The sequence below is a fragment of the Mus caroli genome, unplaced genomic scaffold (genome assembly GCF_978045245.1).
Source record: "Mus caroli unplaced genomic scaffold, Mus_caroli_1 scaffold_6, whole genome shotgun sequence".
Classification (NCBI taxonomy): Eukaryota; Metazoa; Chordata; class Mammalia; order Rodentia; family Muridae; genus Mus; species Mus caroli.
In genome coordinates, this window is record NW_028227261.1 from 102,377,665 (window position 1) to 102,391,029 (window position 13,365).

Genomic DNA, 13,365 nt, shown 5'->3' on the forward strand with positions numbered 1-13,365 from the left:
CAACCTCGGGAAATAGGAGGCTGGGGGGACAGTCCAAAAAGCACCAGAGAGCTAGGAGGTCAGAGACTTTCAGGATGCAAAGGAGGGACCTTAGATGAAATGCCAGACGGTGGGGAGAGGGAACTTGTAGAGCCCACCTCCAGCAGGAAAACAGGACATCAAGTGAGGGATGGGGCTGTCATCTCACAGTCACAACTCTGGCGCATACTTTTTCCTGTCTGAAAAAATTACAGAGTTGGAAATGGAGTGGAGCCTGAGGAAAAGAAGGTCCAGCGACAAGTCCAAAGTGAGATCCAGCTCAAGGGGAGATCCTAAGGCCTGACACTATTACTGAGGCGATGGAGTGCTCACAAAAAGGGACCTACCATGACTGCCCTCCAAAAGACCTCCAAAACAGCTAAAAGAGTCACACACAGTTATTTGCACACATCCAAATGGACAGAAGCAGCTGACCCTTGTTATTGAATTAGGGAAGGCTAAAAGAAGCTGAGCAGAAGGGCGATCCTGTAGGAGGACCAGCAGTCTCAATAAATCTGGACCCCCAAGATCTCTCAAACACGGGACCACCAAACAGACAACATATACCAGCCAATATGAGGTCCCCAACACATATACAGCAGAGGACTGCCGGTTCTTTGTTCTTTGCACCTAACTTTCAAGAGACTGGAGGCCCCAGGGAGTTTACAGGTCAGGTTGGGTGGGGGATAGGGGCATCTACGTGGTGGGGTGGGGAGGAGGTATGGGATGTGGAACAGTTGGAGTGTGGCTGGGGGAAATAAAATATAGAGTGTAAAAAGTAGATTAATTAAAATAAAAAATATATTTTAAAAAAAGAACATGAGCCAGGAGTGTGATCTGTGTGCAGCTTGAGCTCCCTGTCTTAAGTGTTACAGGGTTATGCTAGACCTTGTCCAGTCCCAAGGCTTCAGAAATCAGTCTACTTTCTAGTACTTTGTAGCCTTCAGGATATAACATACATTTAAAAACGAAAACACCTTCTTTTTACCACAGGGTCTTCAATAGGTTGTTTCATCTTGCCATATATATTTCTGTTATACCTAGTTCAGTTCCCATTATATAGCTAAAAACATTTACACTTCGTTATATGGTATAGTTAAATATTAGATTTGGTTTATCCACGAGATTTGCATATAGTGTGGGTTAGACTTGCTTTTCTTAGTTCTTATAATCCCTAGCACATTCCAAATGTCTCATTGATTATATGTATTTAGTAGTAGTTTGTGAATAAAGTAATTGCCATGCTCAGCAATAGCAATGTGATAATACCCAAAAAGTACCAGATCATAGAAGTGAATATAGACTTCAAATACCTAATTTTTCAAGTGATTAGAAAAGAGAATTTTGGTGTTGTTGTTTTTCTTTTTGCCACAGCTATTTGTGATTAAAACTGAAGAATTTGGGCGGGAGCTGTGGCTGAGGCGGGTTGAACGAAGGACTTGAAGCTGCACCACCATGGCGGAAGAGCATATTCAGAAAACATAGATGAGTTTGTCACGGACCAGAAAAAGATCGTGACTGACAAGTGGCTAAGCTATACACGAGGCGTTCATGTTAACCAGGACAAACAGATGCTCTATGGATATGTTGAAAGGAAACGGAAAGAAAATTCAGGAGCTCAGCTGCATGTTACCTACTTGGTGTCTGGCAGTTTTATACAGAACGGACATTCTTGCCACAAGGTAGCAGTAGTGAGAGGATAAACAGTGAAGTCCTACTTAGCTGTGACTGCCAGCATCCAGGTGTACAGCATCCAGAAATCTATGCTAAAGGACAGTGAGCTTCTGTTCAGTACCGACTATGACATCCTTAAAAGCAATTTGCAGAACTGCAGCCAAGTTTAGTGCCATACAGTGTGCAGCTGCAGTCCCCAGAGCTCCTGCAGAATCCCCATCTTCCAGAAAGTATGAGCGAGCAATCAAATCTTCAGGCAGCAAGTGAGACACAAGCCAATGATCTGACTACCAATGGCCATCCACCTGCCTCCAAACAGGCTTCCAGCATCCCAAAGGAATTATGGGAATGTTAATCTCTAAAGCTGCTACTAAAACTCAAGACACCAACAAGAAAACCGAAACAGAGGCCGGAGAAGTAACAAGCGCCATCTTCCGCTGGGGTCAAAGCACTACTAGGAAAAGGGAATGTAATGAGCGACTTTTTTTTGAAAAGCTGCAATGAATAAACTTAGTCAATTTGGATTCAGAACAAGTAGTAAAGGAAGAAAAAACACCGGAGCAACCTCCAGTGTCTGTCACTGAACCAAAGCTGGCAGCTCCCCCAGCTCTGAAGAAATCCAGCAGAAAGTCTGAGCCTGCGAAGGTGGAGCAGAAGGAGAAAAGCAACAGGGGCAAGCGAGCATACTTATCTGATGAGGAAGCATAGGAAACCGAAAACCTGAAGAAAAAGAGAAGAAGAATCAAGCTTCCTTAGTCTGATAGCAGTGAAGATGAAGTCTTTGCAAACTTTCCTGAGATGTTTGAAGCAGGCTCACCATCTCCAATTCCTGTATCTCCACCTCTTGATCCTAGGCCCCAAAACTGAACCTCCTCCTGTCAAGTGTTCAGGTGGAGACAACAAAAGAAAACGAAAGTGTGTACTGAAATCTAAACCCTTTGTGGACGAAGAAGGCTGCATAGTGACTGAGAAAGTCTATGAGAGTGAGTCCTGCACAGACAGTGAGGCGGAGCTTAAGATGAAACCCTGCTCAGCACACAGACCCCCTGCTGTTGCTGTGAAAAGGGAGACCAGAAAAGACTCAGAGAAGAGCCCCAGGAAAAGGGCTGCGGCTCTTGGTAAAGCCAAGACAAGTGTCCATTACTGGCTTCTTCCAGAAAAATTAAATGCTGTCTCTGGAAGGACTCGGGGTGGTCAAAGAAGAAGACCAAGAAGTATACACTTATACTTACTGTATAAGTTTGCCTAGCTCCTCGCCTTGCCTGGATCAAATGCTGCTCTGCCATCACATCATAGCCTTTGTGATCTGCATGAAGAAGCTAGAGAGTCATATGTTATTTTGAAATGGAAGATGACAACATATGATAAAGTTGTGAAAAATAATGATCAATGAATTGGTTTTATTTAGCATTCATTGAAAATTCCTGTAGTTGTACCCTTTTTTTTTCTGAATATGATCAATCTATGTTCCTGTAATATAACTTTGGTAACTAATCAGTGTATGACAATCAAGTTGGGTAAAAGATTAGGGTGATGAGGATCAGAAGGTAAGCAAAATCAAATTCATGTAAGTGTTTTCAGTGTCTTAATCCTAGAATATATCAGAAGCCGTAGAGTAATTTTCCTGTCAGTCACTCACCCTGGAAACAATCCCAACTGTAGAGAAGAATAGTCATGAGAAAAATGTCTGACAGAAGGCAAACAAATGAGGTATGAGAATTCATAATACCATTACTATGGGATGCCACAACATAGATGCTATATTTTTGGATTAGTTAATGAATACAGTCAGATGAAATGGAGTGAATATATTATAGAAATGTAGTACAACTTCTGAGATTATTGTTTCAGAGGTTTGAAAAAAGATGGTATCATTTAGTAAGACCAAGAGACATCTATCATGTATGGGGATTTATAGCAGAGGATCAATCAGTCTTCATATATATACTAAATTAAAGTGTCAGTGGAAAACCAAATAGCACACATATATGAGATAGTTATAAGAAAAAAAAAAACCCACTAAAACACGTAAATAGGGGCATTAGGAGAAGGATTGCAGCCAGATGGAACAAGGAGAAAAAATACACAGGTGAAAGCTAGTATATGGGACATTTTAGTGACCAAAATTTAGATTGCATAATCAAGGTCAGTGGATATTTGGAGAAAAAAAAGTGAAAACAGCCATGGGTAATTCCAATAATTGAGCCTGGAGTCTATGAGATGGCTTTGTGGGTAAGGGTGCTTGTCACCAGGCCTGATGACTTGATTTGGGTCTCCTGGACACATATGGTAGGTGAGACCTAACTCAATAACTAACTTATAATTTTATTCTATTTTTTATATATATGGGATGGCTCACAATATTAAAAGTTCTAGTCTATGATTTACTGGCAACATGATTTGGGTGAGGCAGCTTACTGCAGTGTGGATGACTAGTGGGACAAAAACACTCTATGGCTAGGAAATAAAAGGAAGAGGAAGGACCTAGAGTCTCACAAAAGTCTTTAAAGGCACAATCCTCAAAGACCTTCTGCTGGTACAGACTGCTTACAGGTTATATCCTAATAGTATGCCTTCTGGACCAAGCCTGAAACACACAGGCCTGGGGACACTCAAGATCAAACTGTAGTGCTACCCCCCTTCTTAGGTTACATATATTTCTGGAAAAAATAATAGGTTAACACACCTCATTCTTGCTATACACTACAACTACAGATTATTGGCTATTTCCCTTTGTCTTTAGTCTTCTCTTTTGACCACAGAGAATGGTAGTGAAGCTATCTGGACTTCTTAAATTGCAGCTCAGGGCTCCAAAGAGTCATGCCACAGTAGAGAAGGAAAGCCAGGTAGAAAGACAGGCGCCCTTCTAGCTTAGCTGTCTTGGTTAGGGTTCCTATTGCTATGATGAAACACTATGACCAAAGCAACTCGGGGAGGAAGGGGTTTATTTGGTTTACACTTCCACACTGAAGTCTGTTATTAAAGGAAGCCAGACCAGAAACTCAAACTTTGCAGGAACCTGGAGGCAGGAGCTGATTCAGAAGCCAAAGAGGGATGGGACTTACTAGCTTGCTCACATGGCTTGCTCAACCTGGGTTTTTGTAGAACCCTGGATCATGAGTCCAGGCACAGCCCTACCCATAATAGGATGAACCCTTCTCCTTTAAAACACTAGTAAGAAAATGTCCCTCAGGCTTGCCCACTGCCCATCTTATGGTGACACTTCCTTAATTGAATCGTACTCTTTTCTGCTGACTTTAGCTTGTGTCAAGTTGAAATAAAGCTTTCTGGGACATCAGCTTTGGTATCATAAAGCATTTCAGTTTTTAGAAGTCAACCATGTATTTTATACTATATAAATGCAAAGCGCGTAATTTTACAGATTGCTCCAGTAGGTATAATAGCTTCTGCTCTTGTAAAATGTCACATTGACACAGCCTAGACTCATCTAAGAGGAAAGTCTGCATTTTAGGATGACGTAGGTAAGATTGGCAATACTGTGGCAGCTGGTCTTGATCACTAATTGGTACAGGAGGGCCCAGTCCACTGTGGTCAACATCACCCCCTAGACAGGTTGTTCAGGGTTGTGGAAGAGAGGTAAGAAAGCGTAGCCGGTGAACAAAACAGAGATGGAGCCAGCAGGTTGTGCTTCTCCATGGTTCCTGCTTACAGTTCCTGCCATGAGTTTCTGTCTTGACTTTCCTCAGTGTAGGACCATAGCTTGGAAGTGTAATACAAAATAGCCTCTTTATTCTCAAGGTTACTTCTGGTCAAAAGGTTTGATCACAGCAACAGAAATCAAATTACAACAATGAAGATGTTCTTTTGTTGGTAAGCATTCAGCCCCTTTCCCATTTTTTGTTTCTTGATTGATCTTAGTTGTCTTTATCTACCTCTCAATTTTAGCTTCTTCTCTCTCTCTTCCTCTCTCCCTCATTCAGTATTTCCCTCCCTTTTCCCTTTAAAAAGAAATAATAACAATACACACTTATCTGTGTTGAATTGTCTACCATAATGAGAGTTTACAAATCCCAGATGTGTGTTTCTGCTTTTAATTTTAAAGCCAGAGAAAATAATCATTTGCATTTATTCTTAAGAGCAAAAATACAAAAAGTACCTAATCCTGTGAATGTGTGAATGCTTTTCTTGGCTCTGATATTTTAATGACAATTTTTGCCCTCCAGTGAATCTGTGTTCTATGACTGATCAATGTCTCCATGTTGGCTAAGGTCACATACAGGCTATATTTATGCCTTTGGATGTTTCAACAAATCAATTATTTCTTAAGTTTGTGATTTAAACCTTCTGCCTTAAAGGTCTGCTTTGGAGTGGAGAACTCAAAGTGTGAGTCAGGGCATGAGGGAAGTCTGTTAAAAACAAAGAGAAAGTTTGCTATCTGGAAGTTACCCTTCAGTTTTAGAAACTCATTCTTGTTTTCCACAAGTGTAATAAAGATTTAGCCTATGATCTCTGGTCATAACTCGCCAATTTTCATTAAAAAGTATCTGGCAGAAAATATGCTTCTTATAACTTCGCCTATATTATGTTGCCATTTTAAGATACTCAAAATGTAATAACCTAGCGTACTTGGCATCCATCCCCCACTGAATACTTAGACATTATTGCAAAACCAGCTTATATTTCTATTTTGCATCTTTATAAAAAGATGCCTTTAACCACACAGTCAGGTGATGTACTGAACTTAATTGTACAGGATCCTCCTTACAGAAGGAGCCTTTAAACTCTGTCTAAATGGAAGGATTTTTTTTTTCCAATAATACATTTGGAATGAATTCTCTTTTAAAATCTCTTGAAGATGTAAATGAAACTCTTGATATCTTTAGGAAAGATTAAAAACACTTTGTGCTTCAACCTTCTGGGCTCATTTTAAAATGGTTATGGATTTTAGTTTGTAATGATTCTGGTTATAACTGAGAAATCTGTTTAGTTGTACAAAAATGAGATTTCATTCTATAACATAGCTTCAGATCTGCTGCAAGTGCCCCTGTATGTAGGAAACACCACTAGTCATCCAATCATTAAGCTATTACGTAGATTTCCCCCCTTTTGTTTTGTATTTCAGGACTCATTAACCTTACTTACTCTGTAAAATGGGGATATAAGAAAAAAGGTCGACACATCACAGTTATGTGCTACTCACATATAGTACATAAAGTACAATATAAAATGCAGGGTAAGCTCTTTGAGGACTTATCCCCATTTCCAGTCTACATAGCACCAAGGATATTATTTGTTTCCTGGTATCTAGAAATGTGTTAGGTACCTGCACTCCAGATACTTGTTGTAGAAAAAAAGCAAATACGTGAACATACTCAGTAAATATTTAGATCCTACACAAATTCATTTCCTTTCAGCTTCTTTAGTATAATTAGGACTCATTTACTCTCACTCCTGACTCCATGGTTTTCATCCATTTATATCAATTACAATGGTGACAATAATGAGAAATTCAGAAAGATTTTATTTTTCATGCTCAAATGAATAGAAAATAGAATGCAAAAACATAACCACAACACAACATAAAAACATAACCCTCCTTTGAGATAACATTGTTAGAATAGACTTTAGTTGTCAATCAAATTCTCCATTAAACAAACAAAATTAGCATAACTGAAAGCTGTGTGGTGAGGAATTAACTCAAAATTTCAGGTCCTAATGGAACTCACCTCTCTCTCTCTCTCTCTCTCTCTCTCTCTCTCTCTCTCTCCCTCCCTCCCTCCCTCCATCTCCCCTTCCCTCCCTTCCTCCCTCCCTCCTCCTTCCCTTTCTCTCCCTCCCATTTCTCTCCCTTTCTCCCTCCCTCCTTCCCTTCATTTATTTCTTTTTCTTTTTTGATTTTTGAGACAGGATTTCTCTGTGTAGACCTAGCTATCCTGGAACTAGCTCTGTAGACCAGGTTGGACTCAAAACACAGAAATCGCTCTGTCTGTGCCTTCCAAGTGCTGGGATTAAAGACATGAATCACCACCGCCAGACAGGGCTCACATTTCTTTACCTGGTTTTCTTTGGTCCACTCCTAGGAGTAAATGTATAGAAATATGACAAGACACAGAGATGAACGGGCCTGTGTTCTTAATTTTCTTCCTATGACTTTAAAATATTCCTGTATGTCATTATCTCTGGAACGTATATTTTTGCTTTGTATATGAAGCTTGAAGACATGTGTCCTGTTAACTGTTTAGTAAATCAGAGATGCCTTTATAGAAATGTCAAATCATTCTTTCTATCCTATGGCTTCCATTCTCTCACTCTTCCTAGCAAATTAAATAACATGATCCATTCTATGTAAGATGATATTCAGCATTAATCCCAGCACTGAGAGGGCAGAGACAGGTAGATATCTTTAAGTTTGAGGCCAGGATATATGGATATAAATGGAAAATATATTTTAGTACATATACATAACTTATTCTACACATAGAAACTAAATTTCACCTTTAAATGCACATCATATCAATCACATCCTGCTATATGTTTAGACCTTATCTATGCCTAAGCTTGCATGTCTATTAGTTTGACATGAAATGTCCTTCCAAAGACTCCGATATTAAGGGTGTAATTGCAAATGGAGTAGTGTTGGAGATGGAGTGTTGATGCATGGTTAGAGCATGAGGCTCCAACTTTATCAGTGACCTCCCCACTGTTGAATTCTTACTAACTGTGCTATTAAAAGGTAGGCATGCTCTGGAAGGTACAAAGTATATAACTGCCTCACTCTCTTCATTCCACTTCTCATTTCTCTCCATCCTTCTTCTTTTCTTCTCTACCTCCTAGCTGCCATGTTGTGACCAGCTTCGTTTCTCCACACACTTCTCACAATGCATCAGAATAGCCCACAAGCAGTGGGGCTCGCCAACCTTAGTTTAAAAGCCCCAAACTAAGCAAGACCTGATCTTTACTTCTTATTTTTGTCAGTAGTTTCATCACTCGGATGGACAATAAACTCATTTTTAAAAAAGCTTTACTTATTACACTTCTGCCCTCTCTGTATGTTCTGTAACTCAAATTATTGAATGTCTTTCCTCCCTTGAGACTTCTATGACTGTGATTTTTCTCTTCCCAACTGCTCTCCTCACCAGATTGTCTCCTTTCACTCTTTTTTTTAAGTTTTTGAGGCAGGATTTCTCCATGTGGCCCTGACTGTTCTTGAACAAACTCTGTAATCTAGGCTGGTCTTGAACTCAGAGATCTGCCTGCCTCTGCCTCCTGAATGCTGGGATTAAAGGCATGTGCTTTATGCCTGCTTCTTTCATTCTTTAAATCCCAGTTATCTTGTTTCTTAGAGACACATCTGCTAATGATTCAGTTACCTTTTTCTTTTGATACTTCAATTTCCTTGGAAAGGTTCAAAATTTTCTGAGAGTCCATTATGGAATCTAAGAGCCTTATCAGTTTACCTCTGAGTCTGCCAAATCCATAGCACCTTCATTCCTTCATTTAACATTTTTATCCTGCTTAGATATAGGTAGGATCCTCAACTAGCATATCTCACGTTTTCATTTTCCTGTGGTAACCTAAGTGCTAAATTAGTTTAGTGAATTAATTGTAGTACTATTCTGGAATGTTCTTCCACTATAGGTAAAGTCTTTTGTGTTGTCTAACTGGTCTTTGTGAATCTCTTAACTACATATGTTAACTACAGGTATTTGCTATTCTCAAGACTCACATTTCTTAGGTGAAGGCAACTGAAAAACTTTAAAATTGAACTACTCACATAATTGTGAGTGGCTGTGGGTGGCTTTATCATCATAATCCAATTTATACAAATTTAGTTTCCCATCATTTGTATCATAAATATGATTAAAAGGAGTCTTACTCTAAAAAATTGTAACAAGTGTGGGAAAAGAGGAATATGAAATGGTGCATTTGTTCCATTTCTCATCCTTTGGATCAAATATTTGACAAGTAGCAACTTCCGTGTGGACTTGGTTTGGCCCCTGTTTGGCACAGATAAACTCCATTAGAGCAGGAAAAACATTGACAGTGGAATTTGTTCACATCTGGACAGTTGAGGATGAGAGAGACAGGTGTGGGGGAGAGGGAGAGAGAGTGGAGGTCAGTGGTCAACTTGCTGTCTCCTGTTCTTCATTTATTTCATCAAAGCAACCAGCTCCTTCTATAGTGTTCCCCAAATTCAGGTTGGGTCATTTCCTTCTAATCAATCCTCTCTGAAATGCTTTTAGAGACAATACAAGAAAACTTCAATTTTCTACATGATTTTGATTCCTCAAAATGGCTACAGAGACTAACTATCACACATGGGAAGGAAAAGGCAAATATGCTTAATCAAGAGCACATGGCTGGCATGGTTTTATTGTGGACACTTGGGAGGCAGAGGCAGGTGAATCTCTGTGAGTTCAAGGACAGCCTGATCCACACAGCAAGATCCAGGACAGCCAGAGCTACATAGTGACACCTCATCTCAAACAAGCAAGCAAGCAAGCAAGCAAGCAAGCAAGCAAGCAAGCAAGCAAGCAAGCAAGCAAGCAAGCAAGCAAGCAAACAAACAAACAAACAGTTACCATATATTCTCTATAGTTATATTGCAAAAGGACAGACATTTCTGGCAAAAAAGAGATGAAAACAGAGACTGGCTATGTTACATACTTCCTGTGGTTGGAGAAAAAAATAAAACAAAACAAAACACTTGAAATTCTAGAGAATAATTATAGCTTTTGTTTTTAGTGCATAAATCTCTTACTGATATCTCTTATAATGATCTTATTGCTGAGTGACATAAAAGAACCAGCAACAAAATGTATAATCATAAAACAATATCAGCAATAATAACAGCAATAAAACCAATGTAGCAGCATTGATTTTGTGGACAACTGTGGTAGTAAGTTTAAAATATAGATGCTGGTGAAAATGATGCTTTTTTTCCAGGTCACCCAGTAAGACATTCTCAATTATTGTGTCTTGTGGTAGAAAACTTTTGATAAGTTTCTACCAGTTTGTGATGTGTGCAACGGGAGTGCTTTGCAAACGCCAAGGCAAGGCGTTCATGTGCCCGTGCCCTTCCCGGGTTGTAAGTATCACACCTTAAAGGCTGTGCTCTAATAATCTGCTACTTCATTGTACTAGTCTGATGCAGTATTGATTACATTCTCAACTTTCCTGTGCTCACGACTGTTTTCTGTCAGTTGGAGATGATTGCCTCCATTTCTGTGCCTTTCCTTGGAAAATGTTATCTCTTTCAAATGCTGCCTGAACCAATTTTTTAGCATGTGGAGGCAGGGTAAAGGTATGCTATCATGAAAAGATATCATCTATAGCACAATTATCTTTTGCTCAAACAGAATCTCTGGATTTATAGATTTTTATATAGAAAAAAGCCAATTCATGAAAATTTCTACAGAAAAATGATATTTGAAACCATGAAGAAAGTTCACTTGCTATTATAATCCAGTCAGAAATTACATAACTCTCTACTTGACTTCTTACCCTGTATACCAAAATAAAAAATAATTACAATAGTTTTAGTCTAGATGAAGGGTCACTGAAATAGAAAATTCTGAACTCTATTTTTAGAACACTCAATGAACGTCTCTAAATATTTTTCCCTAGCAAATAGTTTTTTTTAATTAGATATTTTCTTTATTTACATTTCAAATGTTATCCCCTTTCCTAGTTTACCCTCTGAAAATCCCCTCTTCCCTCCCTCCTCTCCCTGCTCCCTAATCCACCCACTCCTGCTTCCTGGTCCTGGCATTACCCTATACTGGGGCATAGGATCTTCACAGGACTAAGGGCCTCTCCTCCCATTGATGACCAACTAGGCCATCCTCTGCTACATATGCAGCTAGAGCCATGAGTCCCACCATGTGTTTTCTTTGATTGGTGTGTTTTCTTTGACTGGGGGTACTGGTTAGTTCATATTGTTTTCCCTCCTAGGGGGTTGCAAACCCCTTCAGCCTCTTGGGTACTTTCTCCAGCTCCTTCATTGGGGACCCTGTTCTTTGTCCAATGGATGGCTGTGACCATTCACTTCTGAATTTGTCAGGCACTGGCAAATAGTTTCTTTATCTCCTTTTATTTCTACAAACTTCTACTTCTCAAAATTGTCTGAAGGGATTTGACTAAGTCAATATATGTCAACATTATCAGAATGAGTATCATCTCCTTTAAAACAAATATTTTCTTTTATTTACTTTTTAAAGGTTTATTTGTGTCTTAATATGTTTGTGTATGACAGTATGTGCAAAGACATGTGTGCATATGTGTGTTCCTGTGCATGTGGATGCCAGAAGAGGGTATATGGTGCCTTCCCTTTATTAACCTCTATCAATTCATTTGAAGCAGGGCCTGTTCCTGAACCCAAGTAAAATGGAAGCCAGCGCATCCCAACAAGCCTCCAATATCCATCCATACCACTTGGAACATGTTATCTAGGTTTTGGATCTAAACACCTGTCTTCAGGATTCCACAGTAAGCACTATCACCTGCTGAGCAATCATGTAGACTCGGGTAGACACTAAGATCAATGAAAAGGAAGCCATTTGTGAAAAATTATACATGTTTAGGTAGACAAAGTGTTCAGTTATGCTCCATGGCAGGCCATGGTGAGGTACTAAAATAGATAATTATACTATCTTACAATGAATATTTTGACTTAGAAAATATCAGATTGAGGCTGAACCCTAGCTGCTGTGCTCAAAACATGTCAATAATTTCAATGAGTACTTCATATCTATGCTGTAATAGGACAATAAAAGTATTAATATTCTTGAAATAACTAACATTGACAAAATATAGAATCACTTTTGATTTTCACATTTCATTATTTCTTTAATGTTTAAATTTATAAAAAGTTTCAACCTTATACTTGTGTAATAAGCATAGGCAGATAGAAGTGTGTGTTATTGGTGCTTATATTGTTACTGGGGATAACTTTTTAACTGGTAATGTGATTTTATGAAATATTAAACAACTATCATTAGAATTTAAGTGCAAGAAAGTGGAAGACTCTTAAATTATATGGTAGTTAGTTACAATACTCCAATAGTAAAACATTACTCAGTTATACTAAAACATGCACACAGAATGAAACTCATTTGGGGTTCAGATAATTAGAAATAGATTTTGCACTTTCGTGCTTCTCTAGAGTTTATGTTCCCAGTGCATGGTCCCTGAGCCAGCAGTGCCAGCAGCACTGAGAACTTCTTACACAGATACCATCTGCCTTTATGCCATAAACAGTGAATGAGAAGCTGGGCATGCACAGCAGCAGTGTGTATTTCTGATCAAAGGTAAAGGTTAGGATCTACTGACTCTAAGGTATATATGCCAGTCACACAAGATTTGAGACAAAGTTCCTTCTGGACAGTTGTTCTGTGAATGATAGACACATAATATATCTAATTCCTATTCACTAAATACCCATTGTATACTTGGTAGTTAAAACAATCAAACATGCTACAAAAAACCAGGGCTGACACACGTATGAATTCATGGAGAGTGGCAGCATGCATAGGGCAGCACAGGTCTCCAGATGGGGTCTTAGCATTGAGAGGGGAAGGGAACACAAGAGGGGAAGGAAAGACAATCACACATCCCTAAGCTAGAAGTGATTCTCAACTGGTAACTACTATCAAAAGAAAATTTAGTTTTCTTTAATGGAGTCTTACTGGGTATACAAATCACCATTAAAGG

General features: G+C 39.1%; 1 pseudogene; it reads left to right on the forward strand.

The window, feature by feature from the left end:
* Positions 1-2,858, forward strand: part of LOC110293306 (DNA polymerase delta subunit 3-like) — a 67,326-nt pseudogene extending 64,468 nt beyond the window's left edge.
* The last annotated feature ends 10,507 nt before the right edge of the window (positions 2,859-13,365 follow it).